Below are 11,655 nucleotides of genomic sequence, written 5' to 3' on the forward strand. Positions count from 1 at the left end.
TGGGAGTTGGGAGGTCACTGAGCTTTTTCTAGGCTGTTAATTACCATACAGTGTTTCAAGATTAACATTCACAGAACACACAAAATAACATGAGTGAAATCTAGATCTCTCAACAATTTCTTCATGTTAACCTATTGAGAACGTGTGTGGTCACAATACATAGAGAATAAGCAGGACTCTGATCAGAGGGCCTGGAGCCCAGGTGGATTAGGATTCACATCTATGCTAATATTGCCAGGTAGGCTCTCTGTCATCATTTTACATTTTGGTCCCTGTATGAAAGTGCTCATCTGATGGGCGAGGACATGCTGAAATCTGACTCAGCTTCCTCAAGCCGGGTCATGAACCCTCCATGATAAGAGGCTGTTTCTGCACAGAAGATGAAATTCCTTTTTGTTTGCACAAAGGCACCGGCCTCTTGCCAAACCAAACACTCATCTTTGGGACTGCATCTTTCCAGAGGGAGGGGCCTGTTTCTAATAACTCCTGAGGTAAGAAAGGGGAGGCATTTTCTAATCCATCCATCAGACATTGTGCCTTTTTCTAATATACCTGCCATTCAGTTCAGTTCCGTTCAGTCACTCAGTCATGCCCGACTCTCTGCGACCCCATGAATCGCAGCACGCCAGGCCTCCCTATCATCACCAACGCCCAGAGTCCACCCAGACCCATGTCCATTGAGTCGGTGATGCCATCCAACCATCTCATCCTCTGCCGTCCCCTTCTCCTCCCGCCTTCAATCTTTCCCAGCATCAGGGTCTTTTTTAATGAGTCAGTTCTTCACATCAGGTGGCCGAAGTACTGGAGTTTCAGCTTCAACATCAGTCCTTACAGTGAACACCCAGGACTGATCTCCTTTAGGATGGACTGGTTTGATCTCCTTGCAGTCCAAGGGACTCTCAAGAGTCTTCTCCAACACCACAGTTCAAAAGCATCAATTCTTCAGCGCTCAGCCTTCTTTATAGTCCAACTCTACTTGCCATTAGTAGGCATTTTTTTGATCATTTGCACAAAGGTTAGCATCTCTCTGTTCCCAGCTTTCACTTCTTTCTAATTAAGTCTTAAAAATGGCTATATTGCTTGAAATGAAATCTTGCCTCTAGATCTTTGGGGGAAAAAAAAATCCAGAGTTTTTCACTAATGACTGCTAATTTGAAGGCTCGAAGTTCTGGCTAAAATATTATATTATTAGTTTATCAAAAATGTTATCTATTACCAGAAAATACAGAGGTTAGCAAACCTTGAGAAGATGTAAAGAAAATTATGTCTCCTGAAAAGTATGGAATTTAAGTTTCCTGCCTTCTCAAATTCATTTTGTGTCAAAATTATGTGTCTGTTTTTTCTATTAAAACTGTAAACATATATAAATACATTTTAGCTTTGTAACCCAATCTAATAGTTCTATATGTGAGTAAACTGTGGCGGATTCATGTTGATGTATGGCAAAACCAATACAATGTTGTAAAGCAATTAACCTCCAATTAAAATAAATAAATTTATATTAAAAAAATCCTTACCATCAGTGTCAGTGGCTCCATTATTTAATTCTTATGTTTGATTTATTTCTTGGCTGTTTAATTTCAATCTCCAAGTTATTTTTCTCAAGAAAAGTACATGGATTGTATATCTTCCAACTTTTTACTCACAGGGTGCTTATGACAGCTAAGATCTTGGGCTCTCAGACAAAGTACAAATTCCAATACTAACACCTTCTTTTCCTGTGATTCTAAGTAAATTTAACAATTTTGCACTGCATATTTTTCAAATTTCTTACTGGGCTAGTGTAAGGCTAATGGAACTAATGTTCACAAAGCACTTATTATCTTTTAAAAAGGATTTGTATATTAGCTGAGTATAAAAGTTAGAGGTTATAGTTTGCTTTTAAACTGTAAGTATTGTTTTACTGCATTTAGATATTGAGTGTTGCAAAAGAAACATTTGGTTCTAGCTGATAATTTTTTCCATCATGTTTCTTTCCTTTTTTCTTTTGAATGATTGCATATTAAAATTTTCCTTCAAGTTTTGAATTTTGATAATGTGAAAATGTACATAGGCATGGTTTGTTGGTATTCTTTTGGATGTTTTGAAATCCTCCAGTATTCACAGAATCCTTTTCTAAAATTCACAAGAAGTATTTCGTCTACTGCTGGTATATTTTTATTTGTTATGCTTAACTTTAATCTGGTTTTATATTCAGGAATATGAATTATGTGTATGCTGTTTCTCTTACACTTGTGACATTCCTCTCATATGTCATAATCTATTTGTGTTTTTGCTCTACATAACTGTAGAGGTTTTCAGGCTTTTCTTCCATAGTAGTTACTCATACTTGCTGTGCTTCCATCACCGTGGATTATAATTCTATGAATACATTTTTAGTCTCCTTGCATTTATTCTTATCAAATTCCCCTTTTAACCACCTTTAATCTTCAGGTTGTTTTCTATTTATACCACGCCATTTTTTTCCTCTCAATAATTTTCTCTATATTTCTGTGAAAATCATGTCTTTTTGCAAGCTTTAGAGAAAACCCAAACTTCCCTGATTTTTTTTTTCCTGAATTTTGCAACAGGGTGCTTGCACTCACGACTCTGTTCTTCCTGTCATTATTTTTTACAATGATATTCTTTGAAATATTTTTTCATAGTTCTCATAGCTTATTTTCATGTCACTTTTGCTGTTTATTAATAAATAAATTATATGGATTGCCCTTTGTTGTTGCTTAGTCACCAAGTCATGTCCGACTCTTGCAACCCCATGGACTGTAGCCCGCCAGGCTCCTCTGTCCATGGGATTTTTCCAGGCAAGAATACTCCAGTGGGTTGCCATTTCCTTCTCCAGAGGATCTTCCCAGCCCAGGGATAGAACCTGTGGTTCCCGCATTGGCAGGCAGATTCTTTATCACTGGGCTACCAGGGAAGCTCCATGGATTGCTATTACCACTTGAGGAATAGCGAAAATTTTCTTCTCCTATTTCCAGCTAAGTCAAATACAATTTCACTTCCCATGTTCTAGCTGGTATTTCCTAATATTTCTCAACTGGGCAGAAGTGACAACTCTTCCTTTTATACTTTCATGCTTTTCTGATCGCTCAAATTATCAAAATTCGTGAAAAGCTACAATTTTATTCTTTCACAACAACTGTTTTTGTTGTTGGCCATCGTTCTTCATCTATGCTGTTTATTTTGTGATGGCCACCCATAAAATACTGATAGAATCTGTTGTTTCCTGAGAGCTACTATGTCTGAATACGTATAGAAAGACCAGAGAGACAGTTAAAGGAACTTTAACTACTTTTGAAAGATGCAATTTTGTAATAATATGGCTCCTGAACAGTGTTTGGTATTTATAGATCTCAAAACCCTAAGTTTAGGCATAGGAAATGGGAGAGATGTAAGTTATTTCCTTTCCTTTCTCCTGGGAGATGTTGGTCTATCTATAATAACAGAATTTCTTCTGAAATCAATTTTGTTCTGTTAAACAATTTCAGTTTGTGAATTTTTGTTTGTATATTTTTGTTTCTTCCCTGTTTAGAGAAACATTAGTCAGGGATACATTAAAGTGCTGGTGAGACACCATTTTAAACTTGAAGATCCATTTAAATATTTTTTATAGTGCCCCAAATTTGGAAACACCTTAAATAATCTACAATTCTACAGTTTGGATTTTGTTTTATAAGTTATGTGATATCCATAAATTGGATTATTATGCATAATTCTAGGCTATATTTTCATAAATTCTTTACTGAAGCAGCATGTTTTATGAACAAATACAATATATAAAAGATAATTTCAATCTTTCTGAAAAGATATATATGCATTGCACAAATGATATCTTGGGAAGAAACAGATAAGTATGTTGAACACTCATTATCTTGGGCTGATGGCATTATGGGTAAATTTAAGGAAAATTATGGTAAATTTTCCATGTATACAGAGATATATACATCTTTTTTATACATCTGCATACCAAAAATTTATACAAAATATATGCTTCTCTTTAAAAACAAGTGTTTCTTTGGGGATTAAAAAAAATAGATTTATTTCTAAAGGAAAAAGTGAAATCTTAGAAAAACAATTTTGGTAGATAGGATGAAAAAATAAAAATTACCCCAAAGAATAAATTTTATTACTTAAGCAGTGCATAAAGAATTCTACTCATTCTTTGCACTTTTCTTTAGAATTAGGCATTTTGAATAATATAAACCCCAAACAAATATTGTAACACTTAATAGAAGAGAAAAATTGAAAACTGGTTTGTTAAAGGAGTAAAGGAGTCTCTACTCTAATTCATGTGGAATTTGTGGCCCATATTTTAAAAGAATGATGTTTATTTATATTAAAAGAGAAACTCCCACCAGCCTTTCAAGATTTACTAGCGTGGTAATTGCTCCTCTTCACTTAAGAATTAGAAAACACTGAGGAGGACCACTGCTTATGTCTATCATTGTCAAAAAATGACCATATTCAGCAGCTTGATTTTGGCTAAAATAGCAGGCATAGCCTGTGTGTTTATGTGCCACATGAAATTGGAACAGAACACTGCATTTTCTCCTCATCTGTGATGAACACTTATTTTTTGTGTCCTTCCTTTCCTGGATTGGAACTATATATTCCATAATCATATACAATACTTTTTGCACTCAGATCTTATCACTGATTATACTTTAGCACAGTACAACCTCAGAAAACAAACAGCAACTTTACACAAAATGTTTATACAATTTTGAAAAGATGTCTTAAGGAAATAAACTGACTATAATATTAAGTTTAAAAACACTTAGCCCAATATATAATTATTCAATTAGGAGAATAGTACAATAAAGTCAACATTTAGAAAATGATTTCCTAACTTTAGAAAGTACATAGGATATACATGTCTTGGACTTGTACTAAAGGTAGTACCTAAATGTCTGTACTTTTTTAGTTATATTCATTTCCTTGGCCTAGCCACAGCTGCTCTAAATTATATCAAATAAGGCAAAATTAATTATTTAGTCAATGAGCAAGGAGATCCTAAAGCTCTTTTTGTGATTAATGGTTAGGAGAACAGACTCCGGCATAGACTGGGTAAATTCCAGGGATGTTATTTACTAATCTGGGAGCACGAGCAATGGCATGAGTGCCAATCCAGTAGATTCCTTCAAAGAATTTAAGATAACCAGACTCTGAGGTGGGCGAGAGAGAATGAAATGCTGGGACTTGAATGCATTAGTCTCTGCTTCCCTTTCTCTGCCAGCTTCATCTCTCCCAGGTTGCACCCAAGGTTGTTCCACATGCAACTTTGATAACTGCATACAGCCTTGACCACACAGCTTTGGTGAAATGGTCTTTATTATGTTTGTTGACAAGGATGAATGGACATCTGCCTCTGAGCTCTAGTTAGGAAATCCTGTGCAATGATTGGTCAGGCTTGCTTATCAACCTGTTGATTACATTGACCACTGGGTGTGAATTAGCTTTCTATTGCCAAGAAATGAATTACCAGAAATTTGGTGGCTTGAAGCAGAATATTTATTAACTGACGGTTTCGGAGGGTCTGGAGTCTGGACAGGGTTTACCTGGGCATTCTGCTCAGGATCTCACCAGGCTGAAATTAAGTTTTTAGTTGGAGCTGTGATCCATCATGTGAGGTTTAGGGGCCTCTTCTTCCAGGCTCATTCAGGCTGTTGGCAGAAATTAAGTTCCCTGTGATTGCAGAAAACTGGGGCCTGTTTTCTTGCTGGCTGAGGCCTGGGGCACACTCTCAGCTATTGGAGGTGCCGCTATGCTCTACCACTTGGCCTTCTCACATCACGGCTGCTTACTTAAGAGCCAGCAGGAGACTCCCTCTTTGTTCTGCTAAAATCAAGTCTTGTATAATGCAACACAGTCGTGGAAGTGACTGTTACAGGTCCCATCAACCAACAGGGCAGGGGGATAGTAGAAGATGTGACGACCTGGATCTGAGAATATTAGGTGTCTTCCTAGAATTCTGCTTACAGCAAGGCTTAGAGTATTATGCTTGGACCAGCCAGGATCGCTGGTCATCTCTATGAACTTACAGAGCTCTGTCATCCTCTACTCTCCTAGAAAGAGGGGCTAATTTATGCAGCTTAGAAGATTTAAGTAAGGATGCCTTTATGTTGGTCATTAATTTTTTTCTCAACTTTTTCAAAGTGTAAGGATAATGGACCTTCTCCTTTGGATAAAAAGCCCTTGCAGTAAGTCAGGATTTTACTGTGTGTGTCCTTTCCTTTCCCTCCATCTAAGATACTTTCTTCATCAGAGCTTCTCAGTAAAAGTTTACTGAACTGAATTCATTACATATATTAAATGTGTTGATAATCTCATTTGGAAATAAATTCCCACCCATCCTGGCATGCTTGTTAACAAATCTAGTAGGAAAGCCATAAACTTCATGAACCAGACTTCTGAACTACTTCACAACCACCCCCATCCTGGAGATGAAGATCCTTGTTTAGTTCCATTCCTCAACATGACATTTTCATTGTTTAGTCCACACAAATGGATATAGAGAAATATAAATTTTAATCTTGGCCAAAAACTCTTTATTGAACATAACATTTTCATTCAAAGTAAATTAATTTGGATTGTTTTGGATAATTAAATATTTTCATAAAATAATGACTTTTCATATTGTATAAGTGAATATGCTAAAAGAGAATATAATAATTTAAGGAAATTTTATAATGTAGAAAAGACCAATCCTAGTTATAGAACTAAAAAGCTGATTTTTTTGGCATCACATTTAAGAAATCAAATACAGATGAAAAATGCTACTAATCCATCTTTTATTTTCTTTCTCTTTTAACTCATGCCAGCAAAATAAAGCTTATGAATTCTATAGCAATAATGTCTTTCCATTAAATAGTGATAGAAATATGGTTCACTTTGATTACATATCAGCTTATTAAAAGTGTTATTTTTGTGAGAAAGTTTGAGTAAAATCTCTTCTTTGAAAGCGGAAACTTAAAAAAATCTATTAACAACAGGAGACATGAGATAAGGAAAGACAAAAAATAGTGCCAATAGTACTAATTTTTCCAGTTCAGAAGATTTAAAGAAAAATGTTTTTTTTTATGTTGATCTTTAATTTTTAAGTATGGTTCCATTTAAATATTAACACAGTACACATTTCTACACTCTGGAATGGAATAGATTTTGGCCACTCTAAAGGTTAACACATACTTTAAAAAACAAAATTCAACTGAGCAAATTTTAAAGGTCTTATTGGCTTTACTTATGAATGCATGAAAGGAGCAGTACCCAATCTAGCAGACAGAAAGGAGCTCCAAGAAGCTGCATAAAATGGAAGATTCTTCTGGACAAAAGGAATCAGGAACAAGGAGGTGACACTAGACAAAAAACAGATTGTTATGACAAGGGCCCTTTCCTTTTGGTAATGGCAGGGGTCTAGATGACGTAACTAGTGCCAATCAGGTGAGTTCTGATTCATGGATTTAAGATTCCATTTCTGGGGAAGATGAAACCACAATTAAGTATCAATTTGGTGATGTGGAGCTTAACATAAGTGACTCCATTTGGGGCCTGTTGTTTTGTTTTTAACAACATTTAGAAAGATTATCATGAACATTGCAAAGGGCTCGGAAGACAGAGTTCAAGACAAAACCAGAAGTTTACAGTAATATTATAGATCGTGCATGAGTTTTTCCCAGAGTGTCATGACTCACGTCAAAACTTCTCTTTGCTTTTTCCAAAAAACATTTTTAATCTTTACAATGTAGTAAATCCTGTGTCACCTAGAAAAAGGAGGTAGTAGAGTTTCATAATATTACTTCAATATGTATTTATTCAAAAAATATATATTGAGTGTCTACCTTGTAAGGTATTATGATTGACTCCATAGATAGTATGAAGATCAATGAAATATAAATCTTACCTTCAGGGAGATTACAGTTTGTAGCGGTGCCAAAATGTCCACAGATAACTGTATAAAAATATAATTCAGTGAATCATCCATTAGAGGCATTAAGTGCCAGAGAAGTAGAGAGAAGGGGATAGGACTCTTGTAAAGAGTACCTAGGAAAAGTTTCATGAAAATGGTAAAGTAGAAGGGAACTTTTAAGGGAAAATACAGAGAACTGAAAATGCTTATAAAGTGAACAGAAAATGTTTCTTGAAGACTTAAATGGGCCAAGTAAGGAATGAGGAATGCTGAGGAGCCGTCACAGTCATTTTGATGAGAAATTAATATTAGAACTGACTTTTAGGAAGATTAATCTTAAGACAGTTGAAAATGGATTAAAGTAGGGATGGTAAAGAATCTGCTGGCAATGCAGGAGAGCTGGGTTCAATCCCTGGGTCAGGAAGATCCCCTGGAGAAGGGAATGGGCTTGGAGAATCCCATAAACAGAGGAGCCTGGCAGGCTACAGTCTATGGGGTGAAGAAATAGTTGGATAAGACTGAGCTACCAAAAAGATAGGAGGCACGTTAAAACTGTCTCTTGTTATGTTAATAAGGTAATTTGGGGACCTAAGTATGGGACTGATTGTCAGAAAATCAGACATGTGATTAGATGGTTTGCTGACTTTCAAGCCTGCCCCCAACCTCTGGAGAGGGGAGGAGAGCTGAGGTTAAATCAATTACCAATGGCCAATGATATAATCAATCATGCCTATGTAATGGAGCCTCCATAAAAACCTCAAAAGTCAGGGCTTGCAGAGCTTCTGGACTGGTGAACACTTGGAGATTTGGGGAGACTAGGCGACTCCAAGAGTGCATGGAAGCTCCACGCCCCTTCCCACATGCTTTACCCTGTGCATCTCTTCAGTCTGGTTTCTCCTAAATTATACCCTTTTATAGGCTCAGACGGTCGTCTGTCTGCAATGAAGGAGACCCGAGTTTGATCCCTGGGTTGGGAAGATCCCCTGGAGAAGGAAATGGCAACCCGTTCCAGTATTCTTGCCTGGAGAATCCCATAGATGGAGGAGCCTGCCAGGATACAGTCCATGGGGTCTCAAGGAGTCAGATACGACTGAGCGACTTGGCTTTCAGTAATCTAATGAGTAAACAGGTTTCCCGAGTTCTGTGAGCCACTCTAGCAAATCAGTTGAACTCAAGGAAGGGTCTGTGGCAACCGCCAATCTGTAATCGGTTGGTCAGAGCACAGTTAACAGCTGGGCTTATGAGTGCCATCTGGGGGTGAGGGGGTCAGTCTTATAGGACTAAACCCTCAAGCCATGGAATCTGATGCTACTTCTGAGTAGATAGTGTCAGAATGGTTGAATTGTAGGACACCCAGCTGGTATCCCAAGGTTTGCTTGGTGTTATGGGGATGTGTCCCCCTTACTGCTGCTAACACACACACACTTACACACCTCACATGTTGGAATTCGATTCAGGAACCCGAAAGACTAGATGGCAGAGAAAGAGGGTCTGGATTTAGATAGTAACAGCCAGGAGGAGTAAGTTTATGCACAGACTCAGAGTACACAACACTCAGCCGCTCCTTCAGTAGAACTGAAGCTCCACGAGGGAAGGACTAACCACATGTGTTGCTGGTCCTCAGTGCTTCAGTTCAGTTCAGTTGCTCAGTCGTGTCCGACTCTTTGCGACCCCATGAATCGCAGCCTGCCAGGCCTCCCTGTCCACCACCAACTCCTGGAGTTCACTAAGACTCACGTCCTTCGAGTCCGTGATGCCATCCAGCCATCTCATCCTCTGTCATCCCCTTCTCCTCCTGCCCCCAATCCCTCCCAGCATCAGAGTCTTTTCCAATGAGTGAGCTCTTCGCATGAGGTGGCCAAAGTACTGGAGTTTCAGCTTCAGCATCATTCCTTCCAAAGAAATCCCAGGGCTGATCTCCTTCAGAATGGGCTGGTTGGATCTCCTTGCAGTCCAAAGGACTCTCAAGAGTCTTCTCCAACACCACAGTTCAAAAGCATCAGTTCTTCAGTGCTCAGCTTTCTTCATAGTCCAACTCTCACATCCATATATGACTACTGGAAAAACCATAGCCTTGACTAGACGGACCTTAGCCGGAAAAGTAATGTCTCTGCTTTTGAATATGCTATCTAGGTTGGTCATAACTTTTCTTCCACGGAGTGAGGGTCTTTTCATTTCATAGCTGCAGTCACCATTTGCAGTGATTTTGGAGCCCCCCCAAATAAAGTCTGACACTGTTTCCACTGTTTCCCCATCTATTTCCCATGGAGTGATGGGACCAGATGCCATGATCTTCATTTTCTGAATGTTGAGCTAAGCCAAGTTTTTCACTCTCCTCTTTCACTTTCATCAAGAGGCTTTTGAGTCCCTCTTCACTTTCTGCCATAAGGGTGGTGTCATCTGCATATCTGAGGTTATTGATATTTCTCCCAGAAATCTTGATTCCAGCTTGTGCTTCTTCCAGCCCAGTGTTTCTCATGATGTACTCTACATAGAAGTTAAATAAGCAGGGTGACAATATACAGCCTTGATGTACTCCTTTTCCTATGTGGAACCAGTCTGTTGTTCCATGTCCAGTTCTAACTGTTGCTTCCTGACTTGCATATAGGTTTCTCAAGAGGCAGGTCAGGTGGTCTGGTATTCCCATCTCTTTCAGAATTTTCCACAGTTTATTGTGATCCACACAGTCAGCACTCAGTATTTTCGACTAAATGAATGACTGGAATTCAAACACGAGGAAGGGGAGGGTATTGCGTTTACTTCTATGTGTATCATGTTTTTTCCTCTATACCTAGGTTCCTAGGCCAAATGAAAAGATAAGGCAGGAAAAAGGCCACACTACCTGATAGGATAACCCTTCAGGAAGGAGAACTTATTAGGAAAGCCCACTGGTTAACTTGCTACCAAGTTTATTGACCTACCAGAGTTGATGTTGTCAGTTGGTGTTGTTAAGTTGCTTAGTTGTGTGTGACTCTGCGACTCCATGGACTGCAGTACGCCAGGCTTCCCTGTCCATCACCAACTCCCGGAGCCTACCCAACCTCACGTCCATTGAGTCGGTGATGTCATCCAACCATCTCATCCTCTGTTTTCCCTTTCTTCTCCTGCCCTAAATCTTTCCCAGCATCAGGGTCTTTTCCAATGAGTCAGCTCTTCACATCAAGTGGCCAAAGTATTGGAGCTTCAGCTTCAGTTCTTCCAATGAATATTCAGGACTGATTTCCTTTAGGATGGACTGGTTGGATCTCCTTGCAGTCCAAGGGACTCTCAAGAATCTTCTCCAACACCACAGTTCAAAAGCCTCAATTCTTCTGTGCTCAGCCTTCTCTATTGTCCAACTGTCACATCCATACATGACCACTGGAAAACTATAGCTTTGACTAGATGGACCTTTGTCAGCAAAGCAATGTCTATGCTTTTTAATACACTGCTTAGGTTTGTCATAGAATTTCTTCCAAGGAGCAAGCGTCTTTTAATTTTATGATTGCACCATCTGCAGTGATTTTGGAACCCAAGAAAATAAACTGTCACTCTTTCCCTCGTTTCCCCATCTATATGCCATGAAGTGATGGGACTGGATACCATGATCTTAGTTTTTTGAGTGTTGGGTTTTAAGCCAGCTTTTTCACTCTCCTCTTTCACCTTCATCAAGAGGCTATTTCATTTCTCTTTGCTTTCTGCCATAAAGGTAGTATCATCTGCATATCTGAGGTAATTGATTTGATTCCAGCTTGTGCTTCATCCAACCC

This window comes from Ovis aries, chromosome 3, assembly GCF_016772045.2.
Source record: "Ovis aries strain OAR_USU_Benz2616 breed Rambouillet chromosome 3, ARS-UI_Ramb_v3.0, whole genome shotgun sequence".
NCBI lineage: Eukaryota > Metazoa > Chordata > Mammalia > Artiodactyla > Bovidae > Ovis > Ovis aries.